Below are 24,992 nucleotides of genomic sequence, written 5' to 3' on the forward strand. Positions count from 1 at the left end.
ATACATATGGTATCATTGTTTAAAATACTGATGTGATTATCATCTGCCTGCTTTATTATGATTTTTGAGGGTATAACGAATGTATTTATTAGCAAAATGTTTAATGAAGATATACTACGTATAATTGACTTAGACATTTTTTATCCGTTACAGTAGATTTTATTACGTCACACTACATGAAATTGTAATTCATTATGAACTTTTTCTCAGAATAATAGCTAATGAAACGACAAAGTAGGGTATTTCGAAATATATTTGAAGTTCCAATTTTAAAAAAAGAAGGCTTTAAATAAATATAATCTACATAATAAAAAATATACCATCATACATTTATGTTAAATATACAAAGTTAAACAATTGGAATCATATAACTAATAACAAAGAATTATATATAGAGAATATTGAAATTATAGATTGATCCAAATAATAGTTTCTTGTTCACCGGAATCCAGTTAAATATGTCATAACTTTAGGTTGCAAAACACAAGCGAGACGTGGAGTTTAATCAAAAAGATAATCACCGTTCTTCTTCATGTGGAAGTTGCTATATACAATTGTGCACAGGATAGATATATCTCTACCGATGAGATCTAACTAATTAGTAATAATAAAGTAAATGTCAAAATCATAAAATTAGACAATAAATATACTAATAAAAAAAATGTTAGAAATAAATCCATCTTAAAGATTTAGAGCAAAAGCAAATTATCTAGTAATGTCCGGCGATATTACTCTTATTAAGAGCATCAAAAAAGATATATAAGAATATACGATTATCATGAAGGATATACACAATTACTAATTATAATGCTACACCCGATGGAACCACCCCCGTTGTTGTAACCATTTAAGCACTTTTTTTTTGCCATTGAATGAGTTGTGCATCATAATTCTTGATAATTTTGGCTAAAATAGAATCATATTTTAGGTTAGATTTTAAAAAAATTGAATACTTACTGTTAGATAGTACAAAATTCAGAGTTCCATTTCGAAATTAGTAAATATTTTATACTTTTTACTGATAACTTGATCGTCATTTGGTGTGGATGACTCAAAACATTTTTATATGTATTTCTATAAATGACATCAGTACCAACATACTCCATTAATTAAATGATGGTTCCTCGGGAAGGGAAGAATTTACCCGTGTATTTCTCCATAAATTTTTTGAACGTAGATGATTAGCAATGGATAAGGGTATATTACATGTAATAAGCATCTTTGTGAGATCAGAGTTAAAGTCTGACTTGATGTATTCATCATTAAATTGATTTTTTAGATGAATATCCATGCTCTTGTTATGAGATGAGGATAATGAGTGGCGTGTAATTCTAGAGGGGGGGACTAAAGGCACATTTATATCGACAAATCCGACAAACCATCTGTTTCTCATCCGGTAAGTATTTTCCAAATTCCAGGGCCTCAATTTTCATAAATCCAGACAGAAGACAACGTTATTTTAGGCATTTTATTCAGTTCTCCATCGACTATCACTATCTAATATTATATTAATATTGAATAATAAAGGCGGGAATGATAACATTCTTGATTGATAGAAGAAGATGTATATTATTTAATCAATGATGCCATGCGTATTTATTCTTTTCTCCTCGCACGCTTTTTTATTCTTACCAAAATTATCACCCTTACTAATAGTACTATTTTAGTGACTTCAATCACTTCTAAAATCACCCCAATCCAATAAGAAATAATTTTCTACCATTTTTCGGAATGATTTGAAATGATATTTTTAAAAACCTGTATTCTATCATATTTAACTATGATACGGCATTCCTTAATATTAATTCAGATATCATAGGGTCAGTCCTATAATAGAGACTAAAAATAGCTAATGCAATTATCTTATATAATTATTTCTCTTCAGAGGCACCAGAACCATAGGGGCCATTGGCCTCCCACTTGTACATTTTTTTTTTTTTTTTTTTTGTATTTAACTAGTTATCGAAGGGATCTAGAAATACAAGGTATGTCAATAACATACATCGGAGCAGGAATCTTTTCAAATTGTTGTACCGTACCGTACCAAACACGAGTCAACCTAGATAGAAGGATTGTTTTTGTGACGTCAGAGTCGATGCGAAGAGTTCATAATATAATATTGTTTAGTTTATCAACAAAAATTATAGTCAAGTAGTACAATATATTTGCTAGTATTACGACCATTTAACTAATAAATTATTATTGTTATTTATATTTCATTATTGAGTTTTTCAATTTATATACACAAATTATATAAGAAATAAATGAAGGATCATGTAAAAAGATCACATAAATAAATATTTTAGTTTATAATTACCCCTTCGAGGAATATTTTAGTCCAAAAAAGAATGTGATATTTGAGAAAAGGAGAAGCAGAAAGTTGGGAGGATTTCTATTTCCGGATTAGGCGAATATCTGCCAATTGTGAATTGGTGTCTCAGCGGGAGAGAAACTTGAAAGAAAAAATGATGTTCTTTATACCGGATTCGCAAGAAGATTTAAAAAAGACACTGCTGTCTAGGGCAGAACTGACCTTAGATCTATGCCTAAAGGAAATAAGACTTTATGAGAAAACAAAAAAAACAATTAAGGTCAATGAGGTGCGTGTTCCAAGGGATGGACAGTCTAAAAATGAATAAAACAAAAAGTTACGCAGAGAAAAGAGAACTTTGTAGATGGTGTGGAGCTAAGGAATAGCACAAACAAATAGAATGGGCAGCTCAAAAATACAAGGCAAATTGTCGAAAGTGTGAAAAGGCGGGACACTACGCAAGGATGTGCTGGAGAAACTAGGATAACAACAGAAGAGTAGATGATTGTTGGATGAAACACCATATATTTAAGAGATAAACACTTCTCTGCAGTTTTTTCTAGATACCATTGAGGAAGAAGAGTATGGTACATTACCATGTTGGCCAATGGGATACCTGTCAAAGTAAAGGGGGATACAGGAGCCAATGTTACGATGTTTCCGAAATCATATATAAAGGCACTGAAGGTAAAAACAATGGAAAAGATGGGACCAGCAAGAGGTCCAGATGGGAATCTAATAGAAATGGAAGGCGGATCGTGGATTAAGTTGAAATTTGGATAAAGAAAACTACAGGGAAGATTAACTTTTGAAAATGTAAAAAGACCACTACTGGGATATATCGAAATTATAGGTTTAAAATTAATTAAAGAACTATAGATTATTTGGAATTTCTGAGTATTCTGGGGGAATATAAAATAGAACTAAGGAAAGAAACAATCCCATTGGCCAAATCGGTAGTAAGGAAAGTTCCAATACCAGTGTATGATTTAGTAGAAGAGAAAATTTAAAAAATTAGAAAATTATGAAAAGTTATTGACCCAACGGATTGGTGTTCACCTATTGTAGTTGTAAAGAAGGCTGTGGGAATACATTTAGGTGTGGATTATCAAAAACTAAATAAATATATTTGGCTTCCTGGGTATCCCATAGGTTCGTGTCACACCATAATAGCTCGAATAAAAGGAGGTTATTTTTCAAAGTTGGATGCAGTTATGGGATTCCATCATATTCGTTTAGAGGAAGAGAGTAGTCTCCTCACTACGTTTATCAGCTCCATAAGGAGGTATAAATTCAATCGTCTCCCGTTCGGGATTTCGAGTGAACTAGAGGTTTTCCAGGCAAAACTGTGCTAGTTATTAGATCCTGTTGAAGGCGTGCATGTCGATATCGATGACATTTTGATCACTGGGATTGATAAGGAGTTCCACGATACTAGGCTAAAGAAAGTACAAAATATTTCAAAGAAAAATAGAGCCCAGTTGAATGAAGATAAGTAAATCCAAGGAGTTACTGAATTAAAATTTTTGGGCTACGTGATATCAGCAGATGGAATCAAGATTGATCCTGGAAGAATAAGAGCAATTAAAGAGGCAAGAGCACCGACAAAAGTTGGAGAGTTGACATCATATTTAGGAATGGTAAATCAAATTGCAAAGTTTGTCCCTAATATAACGGAATTGACGACACCACTTCGCACTTTATTAAAAAAAAAAATGTTCATTATGTATTGGACAAGCCGCATAGAGAATGTATAAAGAAAATTCAAAGTGAAATTTCGAAAATAGACTCGTTGGGAAGATACGACAGAAAGGAAGAGCATCGTGTGAATACAGAAGCGTCTGCACATGGCTTAGATGCAGTGATGTACCAGAAGAAAGGAGAATGATGGATCCCCATTTCGTATGCAAGTCGGACTCTGACTGAAGCTGAGAAGAGGTATGCTCCTATAGAAAAGAAAGCTCTGGCAGTGGTTTGGGTTTGCAATATTTTGCCTAATTTATTTGGGAGAAGAAATTTCAAATCGAGACGGATCTTAAGCCATTAGAATGTCTGTTGGGAAGTAGACTATAACCTGATTTGCCTCTAAGAATGCAGAGATTTAAGCTACGTATGCAAAAGTACGCTTATGATATTAGGTACATTCCGGGAGAAACGCAACATATAGCGGATTTTTTTAGTAGTAGAAGAGGGAAAGATGCCTCAAATGAGAGTCCTTGCTTCATACTAAACATCTCAGCAATAATTTTAATATTTTAAATAAGTCGATCAACCAACAGTGTGTTTGGTTGAAGGGGTCAAAAAGCACATCCAGGCTGTGCTCAAGGGCTTTTATAAAATCATCTTGTTCTATAACCCACCTGGATAGTCTATACTGCCGAATTGAAGGACTGGATCGAAATTCTACTTGAATGATCTTGTGATCAGAAAAAGGTTCTGGATGTTAGAACAATTTTTTTGATATTGTTGAAAATGCTAGGAGAAACTAGATCAAGGTCTATTCTTGATGTTTAATTTCCATTTCTCCAAGAAAATATGTCATCAGGACTTGGAATTTTAACAATATCAATGTGATTGAATTTCGCTACAGGCTTAAGTAAGGAGTGTAATTTAGTATGTCCGAATCTTTTATCTACATCCACATTCATGTCACCGATAATGATACCTGGAAGGGAATCACACTTAATATTGTACAATATTGATTGGTAGAAAGTATGAGATCTTTTATTTGGTCCATAAACATTAATTAAAGAAAACCTTAAGCCATTCTTATTAACTTCAATTATGTGCCATTGACTCTTGGATGAGTAGTCTTTGGACAAAGAAAAATACTCCAGTTTCATAGAATGTCACTAAAAGAGTCCGACCCATTAAAAAAAGATCGAAATAATGAGCAGGACAGAACCCACAAGAACTTTTACAGATTGAAGAAACCTTTTTTCTTACGTCTTGTAAACAAATTAAAGGAGGGTTAACTTTATTAGCCTTTGCATTAACGCATTTCTTTTCTTTTTGTCTCTTCCTTGTGTTTAGCAAAAGTATTTTGAAAGTTTCCGTGATTGTAAATGAACTCTCTTATGATTTTTTCTATTCTGCGGGGAAAGTCTGGTATCAGGAGCAGATGTTTTTGTAACTTACCTTGACCTTGTACATGAGGTCACAGTGTGTTCTACATTAATTAAAGGTTTCTTCTTCTTGGTTGGTTTCATATTTTTGTTCGAATCTAATGAAATATCTTCCAATGGCTCCGAATTGTTGTCTTCATTCCCTGTACCTGTTTTATTATCGACTGAGAGTTAAGACACAGACTTATTTCTGCATTAGATACGTTATTTAATGGATAATTTTTTTTCCAAAATTACTACTTTCCTCCTATTTTCCTATTTTATTTGTCTGTTTACCAGTTTGAAACTATGATTTCTTCTCATTCAAGAAAAAAAAGAAAACGTAAGGACATTAGATAAAAGAGAAGATAGGGATGAAATTGGAACGGTTTCATCGGCTTAATATCCAAATCCGTCTGATTTACTCACAAGTTCGGACCATATCGTTATAAAGCTATTACCACTGTTACGTCATAGAAAAACAAATACATTACTGATTACTCCGATCGATGGATATTTTATTATTGTTCTTCGCCGGGACTTAAAGGAAGCTTTTCGTCGCTCATCGTTAAATCCATCCAGCGAGCGCTATATACATGGAGAGTTCACACATTTTCTGGAAACACGTATGTAACACTAACTAAAAATGTAAGAGTTTCTACTTGCAAACTGGCCCTGGCACTATATAAAGGAGGAATTACATTTTATTTTCATTCTAAACCCTTGTAGGTATGAAAAACAAAAAAAAATAGTGGAACATCTATTTACGTTTATGAATATAATACCGTAGACAACTATTACTCTTAGTTGCCTTGTATTTCTATGTTTGAACAACTGCATCTAACCATTGGTGAATATTTTTCAATTTTCTTTGGATAGGGGATAGCACCATTATCTTAATATTAGGTATAGTTTTAAAATAAAAAAGAGTCATTACATCGAAAAAATCAATTATATATTAAAAATATGTGGTTACTATTTTTTCTTAACATGAAACGCTAACGTGAAAAAACAAACAAAAAAACTTACAAATAGATCTGAATTTGTTATTTATGTTGATATAGAGTTTATTTTGCTAACAGAGCTGAAGATGATTCATTGAATAAGCTTCTGTTGCCTTGTGATTTTTACTTATCTCTCAAGAAAGAGATATACATTTAATTTTAGTAAAAATTTGAATAATACTCGGAAAATCAAATTTTCTGAAGATTCCCACTTTTATATTGTTTGCAATAGTTGGTAATACAGACCAATAATAGTTCTACAACTAATAAAAGGAAGGATTTTGAAATTTCTACTCGCCTAACAACAATCACAATAACACAATAGTATTTGCATCTCCAAAATAAAACCGAATTAATCAAGATAAAAAATAAAATAATGGAGAACTCATAAATATGGAATGTAAATTTTGAAGAATATCATTGACACTTCATTATTTTTTTAATCAATCCTAAAACAATCGTATTATTATATTGTTATATTTGAACTATTGTTTTCAGTAAGACAACTTATAATTATCTAGTATAGAAAACATTTAATAATTTATTTATTCGTGTTGAGATCCTAGATCTTTGCAAGAGTAATATTCCTATATGGTGACAAGCAATTTGGCTGTTTGGAGATGGATTTCCGACTCAATAAGTTTGGGAATTTCAATGCCATTCAGATAATTCAACATAAGTCTACAGAAGTTGAGATGTTTGTTATATATTTTGTAAAACACATAATCACCAAGGTTAATAGAAATACAAGGTTATACCATTACGCCTATACGAATAATGTTTGATTTCCATTACGCTTTTATTAGTAACGTCATAGTGTATTAGTGGTTGTTTGTTTTCTCAAAATCTGTTTTTCTTGACGAGCAGTCGGTACAATAAATTAAATTAAAATTCTAGCAATAGTGACGTCATAGACTATAAGTGGTTGCGTGTTCAATCACAATCTGCCTATCTTGCTCAGCAGTCGGTACGATACATCAAATTGAAAATTTTAGCAAGCCCGATTACATGATGGTTTAACCAGGTATTTCTATTAAACATGATAATCACTTAATAGCTTCGAATAACTATTTATATGTAATAGTAGAGTAGAATATGCTTTGCAGAGCAAAATATCGAGAACAGATAAGCACATTATCTTTACCAGTATATAATCAAGTTCAAACTTATTTTCCAATGCCAAGTGACTCAGTAGTACTAAAGCAGTCAGGCGTGAGCTTGAAGTGTCCAGCTTATATCATTATCCGTATAGACCGTATTGTATATCACCAAGTACGACTTATAAATAGAATTGATAGAAATGTGATAGGAATGAGTGATTCCTGCGTTATCTATACGTCGTTTTATGGAACTCCTTATTTCTTATATGTAGAAGTATACGATGATTACTTGGAAGATCTGAAGGAATTTATGTTGAGGACCATAATTAACGAGATCTGAAGTTATTAGTCACAAGTCACCTTGATATGAAGAGGTACCTGGCACAATGAACGATTTTCCATTAAAGGAGATGAGATCCACCGAGTGAAACACTTGTTCATTGGATCTCGCCTAAGAGTTAAGATCCCTTGACCAGATCATTACATAGAAGAGAGTTATATCATCCACCACCTTGATAAATTCTCAATTACGTTATTATAGTAATATTATTGTTTTAATTTTTCGTGTAAATACAACATATGTGACGTCACTCAGCTCAGTCAATCAGAATGCAGATGCTTACAGACACACCTATATTATCCCCTACCTTGCCAATAATACATGTCACTATTTGATTAATTAAAAGAAAATCGACTCCCTCAAATGACAATGCAAGCAAAACTTATTGTGTTACGACTATATTTTGAGTAAAATATAAAGATATAGGTACATAATCATGGCACAAGGTTAAATCTCCACAATAAATTATGTTCAAATTCATTTAAATTAATTCATGATTTATAGTTAAAAACAGGACTAAAATATTGGTAATACAATGGTCAAAATGTTTTTGTCTACTATAATATTGACTCATGGTGGTCGTCGGGAAAGCTATATATATATATTGAGCAACAAGTTATTGCAGAAAGATTGGAAGTTCCTGAAGATATGATCTGCTATAAATTTATGTCGGCTTCTTCTTCTGATATTTTTCTTGTTTTAATTTCTAGAGCATCTGATTCGTTAGAGGACCTAAGAGAGCTAGCTGATCAACTATAACATATAACAAAGAAACATTTGCAGTTCAGTCGTCTCTATCACGGGGATATTTAAAGCTAAATAAACTATCATCACTGCATCTTGGTCTTGTACCGTTTCATAGTAATCAAAGCTAAAAAATATGAAGGTCTCATGTTTTCTTTGGAAGAAATGGGAAATATTGCAAACCACCGTGCCACTTTTCTTATAAATGTGGTCTCGACATGCAAACATCATCATTTTCCTTAGCACCTCATCATTAACTCCTAATGTTAGTATGCCTAACCCTAACAGTCATTCAGGAAACTAAATTGGCAGATTTATTGAACAGCGTTTAGCTTGCTTTACTTAGTGCTGTCTCAAGATGCGTAATCTCACTTTATAAATATGAAATTTTAATTGAGCCAGGTGCTTCAGTCTCAATCATTTTTGGGTGAAATTACTACTACTTTATAAATTCGAGTATTGGACTTTTATATTGGCTTCAGTATCTTCACCAATACTAGGAATGGATTGCCTGAGTCCATCTGAATCTGAACTCAACCATCACATTGGCCAATTTTTGTAACTCTTATGTAAGGATAACCTCGGATTTGCATGTGAGAAATGTGCATTTTATTGCGTCGAAATTGAAGTTCTAGACGAGAAAAATTTCACATGAAGTAATCAAACCTCTTCATTCAAAAATATATACAATCAGAAATTTTCCTAAGCCAGGGGACCCCAAAGTTCTTTTTAGGTGCTGATATATTTTTCCAAAGCTAATCTTATTGCTTGATGGTAGTCATAACTTTTTGCTGATGAAATTAAACCTTTGAGGGAAGAATCAACATTGACAGAAGATGTTTTAAGTATTGTCACGTTGAAAGTGTTTGTTATTTCTCTTTATGAAGAAAAATAAATTTAATAGTTTCTAAGTGATTTTTGTTGTGACGTTAACGATGAAAAATTGAATGAAAGGCGTGGAGGAGAATCTAGCCTTTCAAGGTATTTAAAGATAAATACAACTATAACGGTATATACATTATAAAACTTCTTTATATAGTAAGAAGATTGAGAAGGGGAGAAACGGAATAGTGATAATACACAACAATTTTAAAGTGTAAGTGGAGTATCTGAGTATAGGCATCCTTCACGGGATCTTTCTTTTGATATTTAATTGGTTTAAGTACTTTTATCACGACCGTTGATACGGAAAAGTTCCGGCATCCTCAATCCCAACTATTGATTGAGAAGTTACGTAGTTAGTGATGTAAAAAATACAAGAGGATATTACTCTAAATCAGGCTGAGTCACTTTTTAAGAGAGAAATGAGCATGCTTTCTCCATGAAACCCGCCCGACGAACAATGAACAAGGTGAAAAGAAAAATATACACGAATGAAATTAAAATGATGGTTTAAAAATGAACATTCATAAACCAAATGAAATTAAAGGTAAATATATTACTTATTCAAAAGGATCAGGTCTGGCTCTCAAAACATGCAACAAATTCAGATTTTTTATAACTTCATATTCTTCCTTAGGACACTTTTCCATAATTATGCTGATGAGTTGATCCATCACATATGGTTGGGTATAATAAAAAAATCCCATGAAACTTAATAAAATGATTCTGTATTTTTTTGCAAAATTGCAAAAAAGATTCCGATGGCTGAAGCAGTCCCCCCTCTAGACAATGTTTTAAGCCATGGACTTGGATGAACTTGGATGCTGGAAGTATTATACCCCTGAGTGGAAATTTTTTGATATAACGATTTGGCCACATATCCAGCAACATAATTAAATAATTCATCTTCACAGATTTTAGGAAGATGTGAATCATTAGATGGTTGTTCTATTGTATTTGTATCATTATTCATTTCTTCCTCAATCTCACCTTTAATGATAAATTATATAATCGAAGTCTTGATAAAATGCTATGTTATCTTCTGAATCTACTATGCTCAAAATAAGACCTAAAAGGAGATGCAGGATTAGTATATATACATTGGTGCATTGGTGATACTACATCCTGCAATTTGTTGAAACATAGAAACAAAACATTCGTCTCCTTTAGATGACACAGGAGCATTCTCAACAACCATTCTTTCTGAGCCATTTATTACGAGTACCCTAAATCGATTCATGGTGTCTACTGCATTAAGATGAGAGTGGGCTCGTCCAATATATTTATTCTTGAAAAAAAGTTTCCAAGACAATCTTGATTTAAGCGAGATGTCAATATATATGGAAGGTCAATGTCATTATAATGTATTGATAGAGTGATTTCAATGATTTTGAAGAAATATTTATGTCCTTTTGGTACGGCTTCAATGCAGATGACTCAGGCAACACCACCTCATCATTTTTATTTCACTTAATTTGCTTCATTGTTCCAATCACATTTATGATGCTTTGGAGAATGTCATTTTGTATTTCTAAATTTACTATATAGGCCCATCCAAAGTCCTTTTTTGATATTGGTCAGGAACTTCATCTCATAAAAACACTAGACACCTAAATTTCCATTTGAAGTTTCGTTGAGTTTGATTTGTTGGCCGAAAATAATAATAATTTTTGATCGTATTCCAGGAACTGATATAAAATTTTGGATCCACCGTTTTAGGGCTGTTACACTAGGAACCGGAGGTTCTGGATTAAATGTAACAGTGTGCTTTTGAGGAAAGAGATTTCACTATCACTCCATTAATGAAATCCTCCTTATTCCATGTTCCAAACCTCCTCGTACTCATAATGACTTTACATTGAGATTTAGTAAATCTCTTTTCCATCTCTCCTTTCATCGTTTCCTTAAAGAAGTTAGATTTGGATTTTAATAATCTATATTCGGATTGAAGGATTTGGACTTTTTCGTGTATATTTGCATTCTGTTTCCTTAGTGACTCGAGTTCTAGAATGAGTAGATCTTTTGTGATATTAGAAGCCCCACTAATTTGTACAATCCAGTATAAACATGCTTGCTTAGATGCGTTACCTTTTCTAACACAAGTGTATGTTGGTTTGGGATGATTTGTCTAATGTCTCTAAATATAGTTCATTAGAATCTTCTTCAAAATGGTCCACTATCTTAATTCATTTCGTTTTCCTTGGAGCTTGCTCCAATACTTCTCCAGGTATGATACCTTTGGAGAGGATAGCATATTTTTTCAATTTTCCTTTTATAAGTAGTCCCAGTTCACCTTTTAAATCCCTTTTATAAGGATTTTCCTCAAAATGCCTATGACTAATTTTAGGGTTTTTCCTAAGGGGTCCTTTCGATGACAAATACTTAAATCATATCATATCCAATAATACCAAACTTCTCTCTCTTGATTCACAACGTAGTCCCAGTTCTTAATTTTGGCCTTATGTGAATGCATTTGGTATCCTTTCTATTCTCTATGAAGTCAAATATCCCTCTTTTGCACAGCAGTCACTACCATATATCAAATTGAAAATTCTAGCAAGGCCGATTACATGATGGTGTAATCTTGTATTTCTATTAACCTTGGGTCTGCCTGAGAGAATTGAAGGAGCTGAGGAAAGAAGCGCTATTGAACAAGCTGCTATGTTAGAGGAACAGGAGATTATTGGAGTAGTCATTAATGAACACATTCAACAGGTATACTTGAAAAAGATTGATAAAGATTGGAAGGCAAGAAAAGGTTGCATGCAGGAAGAACATCTGGAAAGGTAATAGAACATGATACAGCGCTTAGAAAGAAGAGAGAAGCTATTTGATAGAGCCGCAACAGACCCTGATAGGATAAATGCATTTAAATCAGAGTTTGGTCTCTCAATGTCGAGATATAAATATGAATATTTTTATATAATCAGCGGTCTGAAAGAAAAATGCCATGCAACAAAGGGGTACATCCCATATACTGAATGATGAGAAGACAAAGAGAAAGAGAATTATCTCAGATGTATAGAAGGGAATTGGAAGATAAATTTAAATCTGCAAGTACTAATGGAACTGATTATATACTTGAAAATATGGGTGAATTGATGACAGAACATGAAGAGCAAAAAACTGAACATAATACCATAGAAGAACTTCAGTTTAATGCTGAAAATGTCCGACAAGCTACTGTAAATATACTTTCAAGAATTAAGAAGAAGATATTTACAGCCACTAATGATATTCAATCATCGGATGATATTATTCACTTTCCATGCAGCATTGTCGAGTGTCTGAAAGAAAAGTAAGAGATAAGATATATGAGACTTTGGTCGATTTGAAATGACTTGGTATCTCTGCATCTGAAGCTTTTTCAAACGCTTGTGAAAATGAGTAATTCGTTATTTAATAATAAACAGGGAATTACTGAGAGAAAATGAGCAAAATTTTGTTTTTGATACGCTACCTCATCCTAGGAATTTGAGACATGTCGATGAGTTGGTGGAGGCTGAGAATCTTGCCTTGGTAGCACAGAGAATATAATTTGCGTCTGAATCTGGTTCAATGATAATTCATGCCTCAGAACTACAACAAAGAAGGGTGTTGGGAAGTTTTCGGTTGCAAGCATACACATTGGTCAAAATGGTTCTTTCCCAATGCCTTTGATAAGAGTAATGGAGAATCAAAGGAGGATATAGTTGACCAGTCCAAGTTGATGTTTCATATTTTAAGGGCTGTTACGGACAAAGATGCAAAGAAAGAATATCAAATGGTAGATGCCCACATCACCAATTCGACACATCACATTAAAGGTTTTGCTGCTATATTGTCGTACAAGTTTAATATTGAAAATCAAGCTGGTCAATTATTTTACGGTACTCACACCACACTTGAATTAAGTTCAGTCATGAATAAAAGACTCTCCATGATTGAGATAGACATGACTTTGGAAGCGATCTTCAAGAACTTTTTGATAGATTTGGATTTTTATCAACCCATCGATCAGATTAAGGACAAGCATTGGAATATATGGTTCGATTAGTGGATCAAGAATATAATCATCAGTCTTGGAATTATCATAATGAATTCCTTCTGTATCTGAAAAATAAAGGTGTTCAAGAAGTGCTTATAAAGACCGACACTTTGGTTGTTGGTCTAGAGCTACTGCAATGATAATTTATATTTTTCCTTGGCTAGAAGACTTTTTAAACGTCAATTCAAATATTACAAATACGCTGGCTTGCATTGTAGGAGGATATCAGGATGTAGAATACTTGAATCCAGCCTTTGTTGTATTTGCAGCCTTACAGGTTCCCCTGAATAAAACAATTTATGCTGTAACAGTATCAAAAGACACCACACGCTCAAGTCTAAGAGATGGGGGTTGTTCTGGAAAGACAGAGAAGAGTATACAACATTTCTGATACGTTCCCTACTTAGTATCCTATTCAAAACAGGCAAAAAATATAGATGATGATCCTGTCACTGATATATCCATAGAAAGAATGTGTGGACAGGTGGATTACCGCCTTCACAAGCTTAAACAACTTGAAGCTGTAAGTTGAAGCCTGATACTCCAAATTTCTGACAAGTTTAGAAAGAAATCGACGTCTCTGGTCGTATTTGTAGATATTTTTTTGTTGGTGCCAATATATTAATTAATTAAGACAAGATAGAGGACATATCCTACTCTAGATCAAGTAAGAACTTGATCATCAATTAACCTTAGAAATCATTTTAAATTCCCTGATGGAGGATTCGCCTCCAGATCGAGACCCTGTCATCCTGCATCCGAATGAAGAATCTGAACTGCAGTCCAGTGAGAATGAGTAAGAGGGATAGAATAAAGATGAGCCCTTGAGTGGACCTCAAGGTAATAGGTTCTTTATTCGATTAAAGATAAGAAAATGGGAATACTCCTTCTGGATGCCATTAATATTCTCAATTATGATGTGGTTGAGTTGTTATAAACAAATTTGATCGTCCATCATACAATCTTTCGGAATTAAGTACGGATATGGGACCAGAAGGGTCATCATAGTTTTTTTTAACCCCTATCGATCCCATTTCTAAATTAAAAAATATCAAGCTGCTATTAACATATCAAAAAAATTCAACCAAGGCAGAGTTTCTGTCGACAAAATGGGAAAGAAAAGTCTTAGAGAACATCCAGTTTTCAGGAGTAGAGAAATAGGAGGCAGTAATCTCCTCGTTGAGCCCTACTGGGATTTAAAAATATTACCCACCTTGCTATCTTTTAGGATTTTCATTATTAAATTAGAATTCGAAAGAGCAAGAAGATAATGTTCCCAATGTTTTAAATTTGGTCACACTCTCTCTAAGTGTGGCTACCCCAACATTCCTAGAAGCTACAAGCTAGAGTGCATCATAACAGACTTCCTACTAGTAATTTATGAACGTAAACAGAGAAGTAGCTGTCCCACCACTCTTAGTAAACATATTAGAATATTATATTAACATGATGACCCTTCTTTGATATACATCACTGGTTATATCATAGGATTAATTTTATAATATTTATTTTACACACACGCGCTAGGCTTCTCGTGCGCTACCTATTGTTTCTTAGTAGTATTTTATTTTTTTATTATCTTGCATAGGAGTATTTGAAGCTTTTATGGTAATTATATATAAAATTATTATTGTCTTTCCACTTTTTAATGTAATTAAATATATATATATATATAAGGGATCAGATGTATCATTTATAATTGTTTATGAAAAGACAACAAGGATACGACACCTAAAAATGATATGGACAAAAAAAAAAAAGTTCAGAAGCGCACGCCTTACCCATTGAAAAAGATTTATCCGCATCCGGTTTTAATTATTTAAAGATTTATTCTGAGATTCATTGGACCTACAATTTCAATTTTACATACTTTTTTAATGAAGAATTTTAACATGTTTAAATATAATAATATGCATGTAACAAGAAAAAAATATATAAAAATTATATTTCATTTGTAACATTAAAAACAGTTATTTTCTTTTCATAATTGTTATATATTATTTTACTTCCTTTTTTTGCTGATAAAGAAGGAAAAAAAATATTGATTTATGAGAAGGCTTCAAGATTATTGTCACGTGACCTTTGTGGTTTGGGATCCAAGCCTTTAGAAAATTCGTATTTCAACAGCATAAGAAAAACTTTATTGACAATAATAATTTAAACCTTTTATTCAAAGTATATAATTGATTCTAGTCCAGATTCTTCTAATTTTATATCAGATGTGAACAAGATGTAGGTCTCCTGCAATGTCTAACTCCATATTGATGGCCATCCAAATCTTGTAAAATTTATGTAACTTTATACTAGGATAGCCAATCCTTCTAGCTACACTTTGGCAAAGTTTGGAGTCCTTAAGTAAAGTAGTGTCGTCTAAGATTACTAAAGAACATGTAGGACATGATAATCTTCTTGTCGTGGACGAATAAATGATCAATATTAAGGAATGGAAAGTGTTCTCACTAAAGCTATTACAAGTCTGAAAACTAAACTAAATCTGATAAAGGATAATTCACCTACTTCATTCAGTATCCAAGAATTACAGGATGATATTAAACAATGTGATTATAGATATAAATGTGTAGAGGATGGTGCTAATGCCTAGATGTATTGTAGTGGAGAAGAAAACAAAGAAGAAAACGATCAAATTATTCAATCGTATCTCGAGGAACAATTTCAAAGGTATCACAAAGTTGTTGGGGAGGGAAGAGTCGTTCTAATTAAAGCCATGGAGGCTATTCGTTCCGGTTCTTCTCAGTCTACTTTTCTATCTACTCCAGCTGGTGATAGGGCCAATATTGGCAGCCCAAACGATTCTCTTAAGCCCAAACTTTACAAAAATGTGACACAGTAGAGCAAATAAAGACATGGATAAGTAGATTCAAGTCTTATTATTCCACCATTAATATGGAATTTATTCCAATTTAAGATGAACAAGCCTATTTCAGATGTTGTTTGTATATTAATTTGGAAAAAGCTATTACCTCGAAAATTTTATCAGAAATCCCTATATTTGCCGAAGATAAAAATAGTTGTGAGGAATTAATATTGGAATAATTTCTTAAAATATATCCATTGTTTTCAGGAAGATTAAAATACTTCAGGGCAACTCAAAGAAAAGATGAAGATATGCCTGATTTCGAAAGAAGATTATATATTTTAGAAGATGAAGGTGACGTAATAATGAAGAATTGAGATAAGAATATCTCAAGGCAGGTGCAGATTTAACAAAAGAGCTATTAAAGAAAATTATTAAATAGTACGATGGCAGAGGAATATATAAAAGGGAAGTGGAATAACAAGGTGTTCAAGACTTTATTAATAGTTTTCAAGGAGCAAGAAAATTTGACAAAAAGTCACTAAGCCCAAAAGGTAACATTAATAGATTTGGTGATTTAAAAGGAGATCAATGATGTACAACAGCCGAAACAATACATGTAGCACAAGTATGTCAAAAGGTTTTACTCTTTGTAGAGTGTTGTACCACAGGATTGAGGATTGTTATTATAGTTTTAATGTTACTTGTTCGAATTCCAATTAAAAGGGGTATATTATGAAGGTGTATCATATACCTACAAGGGACAAGAAAATTACTTCAACTTTCATTGGAATGTGTTTAATGCATAAGACGAACATCTCCAAAAATCCAATGTAATTGTGATTCATAGTCCCAATTAACAATTTCAATTTAAAGCTTTATCTGATACTGGATCACCAATCACTATCATTTTGAAGAATATTGGGATAAATATAGTATTCGATGCAATTAATCTTATCAGTATGTTTGCAAGATGAGAAATCAAAGAGATGGGAACGAAAGGCCGTCATGATATCGAAGCATAGGCATGGAAATTCCTATGAGGTCAAAATGGAAGACGGGTCCAGAAAGCGAAGAAATGCAATTCATGTAAAGCGAGATTATACACAAATGGAACTAATTTCAGATATACCTAAATCTCCGACCAAGCTGAGAGGAAGACCTCGTTTCAATGTATTGAAAGAATTATTGGTGTTTAACTCTCTTTAGAAGGGGAGATGGTGTGTGATTGTTCTTATTATTATGTATTCATAGTACCTTGTATGTATTACAAACGAGTAAATGAATATAGACTCATTCTTATATATACTATCAAAGTAACAAGTCGCTTTTCATTTTATAATCTTTAAGGATTATTTAGTGCTAAGTATTTGACAAAACATAAGAACTCAATGTCCAGTTTTTTTAAGCTTAGAAACAATCCCATCAATAAATTTAACAATTTAACAGAAACAATATTTGTTGGGAGACCAATGTACCTTGCGTAGCACTACTCAATCTTTTGAAACATAAAGGAGTGATTACACAGTTTCCAGTTGCATTATAGTGTTCCTTTAAGCTTTTTATCAGATCAAGTTGTCTTTCTATCTCTTTTATCCTCTGTAATTAGAACGCCTTTCTCAGCCATGTATTGATTAACAACCCTTTGAAGAATAGATATATTGTATACTCTACTTTGTCTGGAGGCTGAGATTCTGCATCTTTTTTTACGTCTTCTTGGAAGAAAGAGTCTTGAAACTTTGTGTAATCGACGAATAATTGCAATAGTATTTCTTCATAAGTTCAACTTTTTCACCAGTTGTAGCGAACGTTCGGTTAAACCACTGTTCAGTATTACAAGCTTTGAAAATTGAGGGGAGTAAAAAATGAAGGAGAGCCCTTAATTCAGGGAGTTATTTTGAAGTGGAGTTCAAGTTAATTTGAAGTATAATATATATTAAGAGTTTGAGTCAACTTGCAATGATGGTTTTTCATTCTATATCCTTCATCAATTATCATATACTTCCATACTCATACGTTGTTACTAGTACGATAAATTTGGTAGCCTTCTTTTGAGTTTGAATATTTCAGATTAATCAGGGAGATCCCTTATAGGTAACAACTTGAGCAGATGGGAACTATTTTCCAATTGTTATTTCCTGTTCGAAAGTGTTGAAAGAGGACCGATTAAAGGGCACGGCCCCATTTTTTTTTATCTCTCCATCAAATAGGTAATAAGAGTAATTGTTTGAATGGTCTTGCCAGGACCCATTTCATCCGCTAAAATACCCTTTAAATTGTTGTAGTATAAAGAAACCAACCATTCCAATCTTTATGATAAAAATAAAAGAAGTTACAAAATGTGGAATAAATGAATTGAGACATACCCCTTGTTCTGATATTCCTTTAAAATACCACCGACAAGAATTTTAGATTGATAAGTTATTTGTTCAGTAACAGTGTGAGCGATTAAGTAATAGTTTTCTCTGTTAGGTTTTGTATCATCGCTTTTTCATTGTTTTAGCAATGAAATCTTCTGCCGTTGCATCTTATTTGTCTTTTATATCATTACTTTCATTATCTGTGACCTCATCAGAGTCTTAATCTCGAGGAAGTTCAACAAAAGTACTCCTCTAAGGACTTTTCCACTTAATATTTCTTTTACATGTATACGAATGTCAGAAATTAGTGAACTTTCGTCCAAAATACCTTCCATTTCACGTAGCTTCTGTACGAAACTTTTTCTGTTTTCTTATTGTTGTTTGACCATGTCAATGAGTTGATTAATGTACTCCTCTGTCACCATCTTTTTTTTTGTCAATCAGTTTTCGATAAGCGTCTTCATCCTCTACCATAAGGGCTCTTAATCTCTCTTTTTCAAGTCTCTCTGCCTCTTTTTTCTGCTCTTTCTCGGCATTGTCTTTAGAAGTTGCATTTGGTTGTTCTTATGAAAATGTTGAAAATCCCTGACATGACTGAATATGGTATATAAGAATTCCTGGTGTCTCTGTCTGCACTTCCGCTCCGCTTCCACCCGGTGCTGCTTCTCCAACTTCTCGGAGGTGCAAGCCTCCCCACCCCCTTGCTTCTTCCTTCTCTGCTACGTTTTCACATTGATGGCTGTCTCCAGGGTCGTGTCCCTCAGAGTGGAAGCAAACACCTCCGTGTCGAGCTGCCACTGCGAATTCAGTAGCTGCAGGGCACGCAGCTCAATCTCCACATACAGTCACAGGTACAGCGCCATGTTGAGGAGAAAATCACTCAGCTCCTTCACTTGGTGGGGGACACGCGACGCCCATCGGTTCTTAAGCTTGCTCAAAATCGTGACGGGGTCCAGGTCTTTAGACCCACACTCTGGCCACACATTCACTCCATCACTCACACCTACGCACCCCAGCGACACACTCCAGTTACGGGCCAACAGGCGGCACGATCAAAACTGGGCACGCAGCTCAAGCTCACTCCCCAAATTAACTTCACTCCTCATCTTCAGCATTGAGTATACCATACTTGCCTTCCAACTCCATTACCTCTACCAAGGCTTGCACTCATGGACATGTCAGCTCCTTTTTAGTATCTTTCCGCATTCATAAGGGGACAATTAGAGGTGGGAAATTGTGTACAAATGAATTGAATCCCAAAAATTGAATTTATCTTTCTGCGCAGAATCAAAGATTGATCTCATTTTTTCTCTGTGTCGTCTTAATTCTGAAATATCGGGGAAAATAATAATTCGGGGCTATTCTCGTTCAGAGTCATTTTTATACCTAAAATAATCTCAAAATTAAAAGTAGGTAGTCATAGTTTCAACCCTTGAATATATTCATCATTGTTATATAGAGATGGATATGTTCCTACCCAATGAACTAGTCGACTCTACTTTTCTATGGAGCTCAGTTTGTTTTATTTATCTTCTTAGGATAGATTTTCATTCCATCATCATCACCGTATATATCAAAAACAGAGCATCTCTTGCTGAGGATAAAGTATCTTCTTTTGTCCTAATACTTATAGGACTTAAAGTACTTCAGTTTTTAATTAAGGAAAAGCAATCTAAGCAAAGGAAAAGCACAACTAAATTTAAAATTTTTTCCCTCAATTTACTCAAATGTTTTTAATATATATATACAAACGTTAAATCCAAGGAAAACTATATATATATGGAATAGTCATGACTCATTAGTTTTTAGTTCTATATTTGTATTAGTAAAAAAAGGTGGAAGAACATTTTTCTATATGAACGTATATTAATAGGATCACCAATGATGTGTTGATAAAATTTTGAAGAAAATGTCTTTATATAATTATATATTTCAATTTGAGGATTATCAAGAATTGATTCCAACCATTAATTTATATATTTTTTTCATTAATCAATAGTTAAACGTTCCAGATCCCTTAAATTTAAAAAAAATCCATTAATTAGAAGGGTCATTTTTGGCCCAAAACGTCAAAGCCAATTTGAAGATAAAAAGATAGTCCTATTATTTATGAGCGACAACAAACTTTTTCATTTTATAATGAACGATGCCGAGAATCAACTTATATATTTTTTTGATCAAATTATAAATATTCAAGCTTCCTGAGGTGTTTTTAAAATTTTTCTTTGTCAACTGGAAAGGGTAATTTTTTTCCCTAACTGCCACCCAAATCTGCAGTTCATTACATCTTCTATTTATTAGCTACAACAAAATGCTTCATTTCTTAAAAACTGATTCTGTCTATCAATTTATATATTTTTTTGCAATAATGAATATAAAAATATTCAAGCTTCCTTAGGTTTGATAAATTTATTTTTAGTAATTAGAATGGTCATTTTTTACTCAAAACGTCGAAACTAATTCGGAGGTCATTTAAAGTTATTAAATGAAGCTTTATATTACAACTTTTACTTGTGCGTTTACCATACCAATACAGTCTAAACCCTTTAGAACATCATTAAGATATTAAGAAAAAGTCATCAAATATATGGTTTAAAAGATGTATATATTAATGTCGTTTAAGTGTCACGAAACTTCTTCTCAATTAGCTATTCGAGCAACTTAATACAAGGGGACTATATATTAAGGTGAGCCAATAAGGATCTTCTAAGGCAGTTTGGTTGGCGTTAGCTGACTCAGCTGACGTAGTGACGTCACTGTTGCGGCAGTTCAGATAACTTCATTGAAGTTAAGTGCACTAATTTGGATTTGTTAAGTAAAAATGGCATAATCTCGAGTTTCGAAGTGTGTTTGTGCCATGACCGGCTGTCTTAATCCACAGGATGTCTAGTATTGTGCATTTCCTTAGAAAAATTTGATGCCCCTAAGTCTTTCGATTTCAGTCTGGAGGAGAAAAGATACAATTAATGTTAAGAATGCTAAAATTTGTGATTGGCATTTTACATCTCATGATTTTGAGCGGAATCTCCAGGCTGAGCTTCTTGACTTAAAGGTCAGGAAGAAATTAAAAAGCTAATTTTAATCTCCATTCGTTCAACAGAATTATTATTTCAAAGTATCAAGGATAATGGAATGAAATTCATTTTAACCACACTTCTAAATCAAGATTGTCTGGAGAATGTATTCTCATGGATTCTTACCATCACAGGAAACAATACTCATACATCCCCAGTGGAAGCCCTCAGAAGAATAAAAGTAATTTTAATTGGAAAAAATCATGAACTTTTCTTAAGAAATCCAGCTGTTGAAGAGGAGTTAAATGATGAGGATGATGGCGAAATAGTTAATAAATTAATAACGAGTCACTTCTTTTCGTCAAATACACAAGAAAATGAGTATGATGAAGATACAATTGAATCATAGGAAACTTTAGAAGATTCTGAACTTTTTGAAGATCTTGAAGTCGAAAAAGTAATTACAACAGGTACAGAAGAATCATTCCAAGTTCCCAATGATTGTTCAGATAAGGGTCTGGCTTATATTGCATTATTTTTGGCAAAAAAAAATTAAAGACCTTTATTCAAATCTAAGGAAAAGTACATGTGACTTCGGATTTTATGAAGAAACGTCTAGCCCTTGGATTGGTCTCTAAGGAAGGCATTACGATCTCCTTGTGTGGGTTTTTTAAATTTGGTCATTGTCTGGAAAAACATTTCAATGCTTTTCATTGTAACCATGAAGACGCAATTCACAAAAACCCAAACATATTTTAACGGCTGCATAATGATCTAATTGAATTATATCCTAACTGGCCTAAAGAAGTAATCATATCCTTTGTAAAAACAAAAGCCAAAATTTGAGTAAATAAACTTAAAAAAAAGTTCAAACTGAAGAACGTAAGTGCTAATCTGAGAAAACTTAGATTGGTCAATTTACAAATTAATATTTATGGTTCATGTATTTATGTAAAAAAAAGTATGTATGCTATAATTTTTACTTATTACTATTCTTGCATTCCCCACTCTTATATTATGTAATAAAATGGCAAATTAGATAATATACATAAAACACATTAATATAAGCTTACATACAGATAGTTTATTATTATTAATATGCAAATGAATATTAGTCTTTTTATATAGTTAGTTCTGAAATTGATTTTATTATTTTAGAAAGTATCAAGCAAGGATATCGTCAAGTTTCATAACAATCTAAATAAGTATTGGAAAGGATTTAATTTTATAGATATTAATTTGAATACAAGTTGGATATTTACTTTTTTTACTTTTTGGCATGGTCCTAAGTTTACCATTTTGTAATATAAATAAATTTTAATTATATTTATTTACTTAATTTGTGTTGACTTACAATGAATTAAGTCTGGATTTTAAAATTATTACTTTACAATAATATAAGACTGAGTGCTATGTGCCTAAACAGTGACGTCATTAATTTTTCCTTCTTCCCTTAATAATGAAAAATAAAAAAACACAAGCGTAGAAATTCCTTTTTGCCTCACCTTTAATATAGCCACCATAAACATAATAAGTGGGAGAGAAAAAGATTAGAGCACTCTCTCTTTTGTAACATACTTATTCTATAGGTGTGTTCACTGAAGTGCTTACCTACAACTTAGCACGTATTTCTTCTTCTTTTTATTAATATTAAACTTCCGTATATCTTTACTGTAATAGCCCTTCTATTTTTTGATGACCTTTAGACAAAAACTCTCCTTTGTCAATAAATTATACTATTTTCGTATGATTTTTTCTCTTTCAAGAGAAAAAAAGAAGCAGATATTTATGCGGAGAACACTGAAATGAATATTGTCCTTATTCTTTTTTATTTTGTTTTACAAGAGTGCAAAAAGAATTGAATCATTCATTTTTATACTTTCATTCCAAATAATTATTCTAGTTTTTTGTGTAATTAGAGACTCGTGGTTAAAGTTGTTAGCGTATTTTGTTTTCACACATTCGAACATGCATATAATCATGAATTTGAGTGATTCATGCAGATAATTTTCCTCTCTAGAAAACGGTGGGTTTCTCCATTGTATTTTTAATATTGGAGTTTTCCCTCCTTATTTTATCCTCTTTTTTCCCCCTACCTCACGTAGGAGAGTTTTTTAAAAGCATGCTTTTCAGGGAAACATACGTTAACATCACCCCGTAACCCCCGATGTTAATAGAAATACTATTATATATGTACCTAAGGTTGATAATTTTGGTAAGAATATTGATGCCTAGGAATTTGGAAAATACTTACCGGATGAGAAACAGATGGTTTGTCGAATTTATCCATGTAAATGTGCCTTTAGTCCTCTGTCTATAATTACACGCCACTCATTATCCTCATCTCATAACAAGAGTATGGATATTCATTTATAAAATCAAGTTAACGATGAATACATCAAGTCAGACTTTTACTTTGATCTCACAAAGATGATTATTGCATGACATATAACCTTATCCATTGCTAATCATCCTACGTTCAAAAAAATTATCGAGAAATACACGGGTAAATTCTTCCCTTCCCGAGGAACCATAATTAATTAATGTAGGATGTTGGTAATGATGCCATTTATAGAAATAACCCCATCGTAAATTGTGAAATTTAAATAAGTTTCAGCATGTTTAAAGTCATTCATACTAAATTACGAAATGGAACTCTGGATTTTGTACCATCTAAAAGTAAGTCTTCATTTTTTTTTAAAATGAAATCATAAAATATGATTCTGTTTTAACTAAAATTATCAAGAATTATGATACACAACTTATTAAATGGCAAAAACAAGTCAATAAATATTACTTTTTTATCACTTAAGGATTAGTTATGGTTGAAAACCCCCAAAAAAGGTGTTCAGAAAACTCAGAAAAGGCAAAAACAACTGCTTAAATGGTCACAACAACGGGGGTAGTTACATTTGGTATAGCATTATAATTAACAATTGTGCGTATCCTTCATGACAATAGTATGTTGTTATACAAGTATAAATAATGGGGAGAAATCTTTTTGATGCTCTTAATAAGGAGTAATATTGCCGGACATTACAACATAATTAGCTTTTGCACTAAATCTTTACGATGGATTTAATTCTAAAAAAAAAAAATTATTAGTATATTTATTGTCTAATTTTATGATTTTCACATTTACTTTATTATTAATAGTTGTTTAGATCTCATCGATATCTATCCTGTGCACAATTGTATAGATCAACTTCCACATTAGGAGAGAATGGTGAAGATCTTTTTGATTAAACTCCCCGACTGGCTTGTATTTAGCAACTTAAAGTTATGACATAT

The 24,992-nt window shown here is 32.6% G+C and overlaps 1 long non-coding RNA gene across 2 annotated transcripts; it reads right to left on the minus strand.

Moving 5' to 3' along the window:
- Positions 1 to 237: 237 nt before the first annotated feature.
- On the minus strand, positions 238 to 23,452 carry LOC121127003 (uncharacterized). Of its 2 annotated transcripts, XR_011782337.1 has the most exons (3): positions 22,964 to 23,452; positions 18,694 to 22,898; positions 238 to 18,636 (listed from the first exon to the last, which is right to left on the minus strand). It is a non-coding gene; the product is annotated as an uncharacterized lncRNA (long non-coding RNA). The 2 variants fall into 2 exon arrangements; XR_011782336.1 differs by having other exon boundaries at positions 238 to 22,898.
- Positions 23,453 to 24,992: the final 1,540 nt, after the last annotated feature.

This window comes from Lepeophtheirus salmonis, chromosome 12 (assembly GCF_016086655.4).
Source record: "Lepeophtheirus salmonis chromosome 12, UVic_Lsal_1.4, whole genome shotgun sequence".
Taxonomy (NCBI): domain Eukaryota; kingdom Metazoa; phylum Arthropoda; class Copepoda; order Siphonostomatoida; family Caligidae; genus Lepeophtheirus; species Lepeophtheirus salmonis.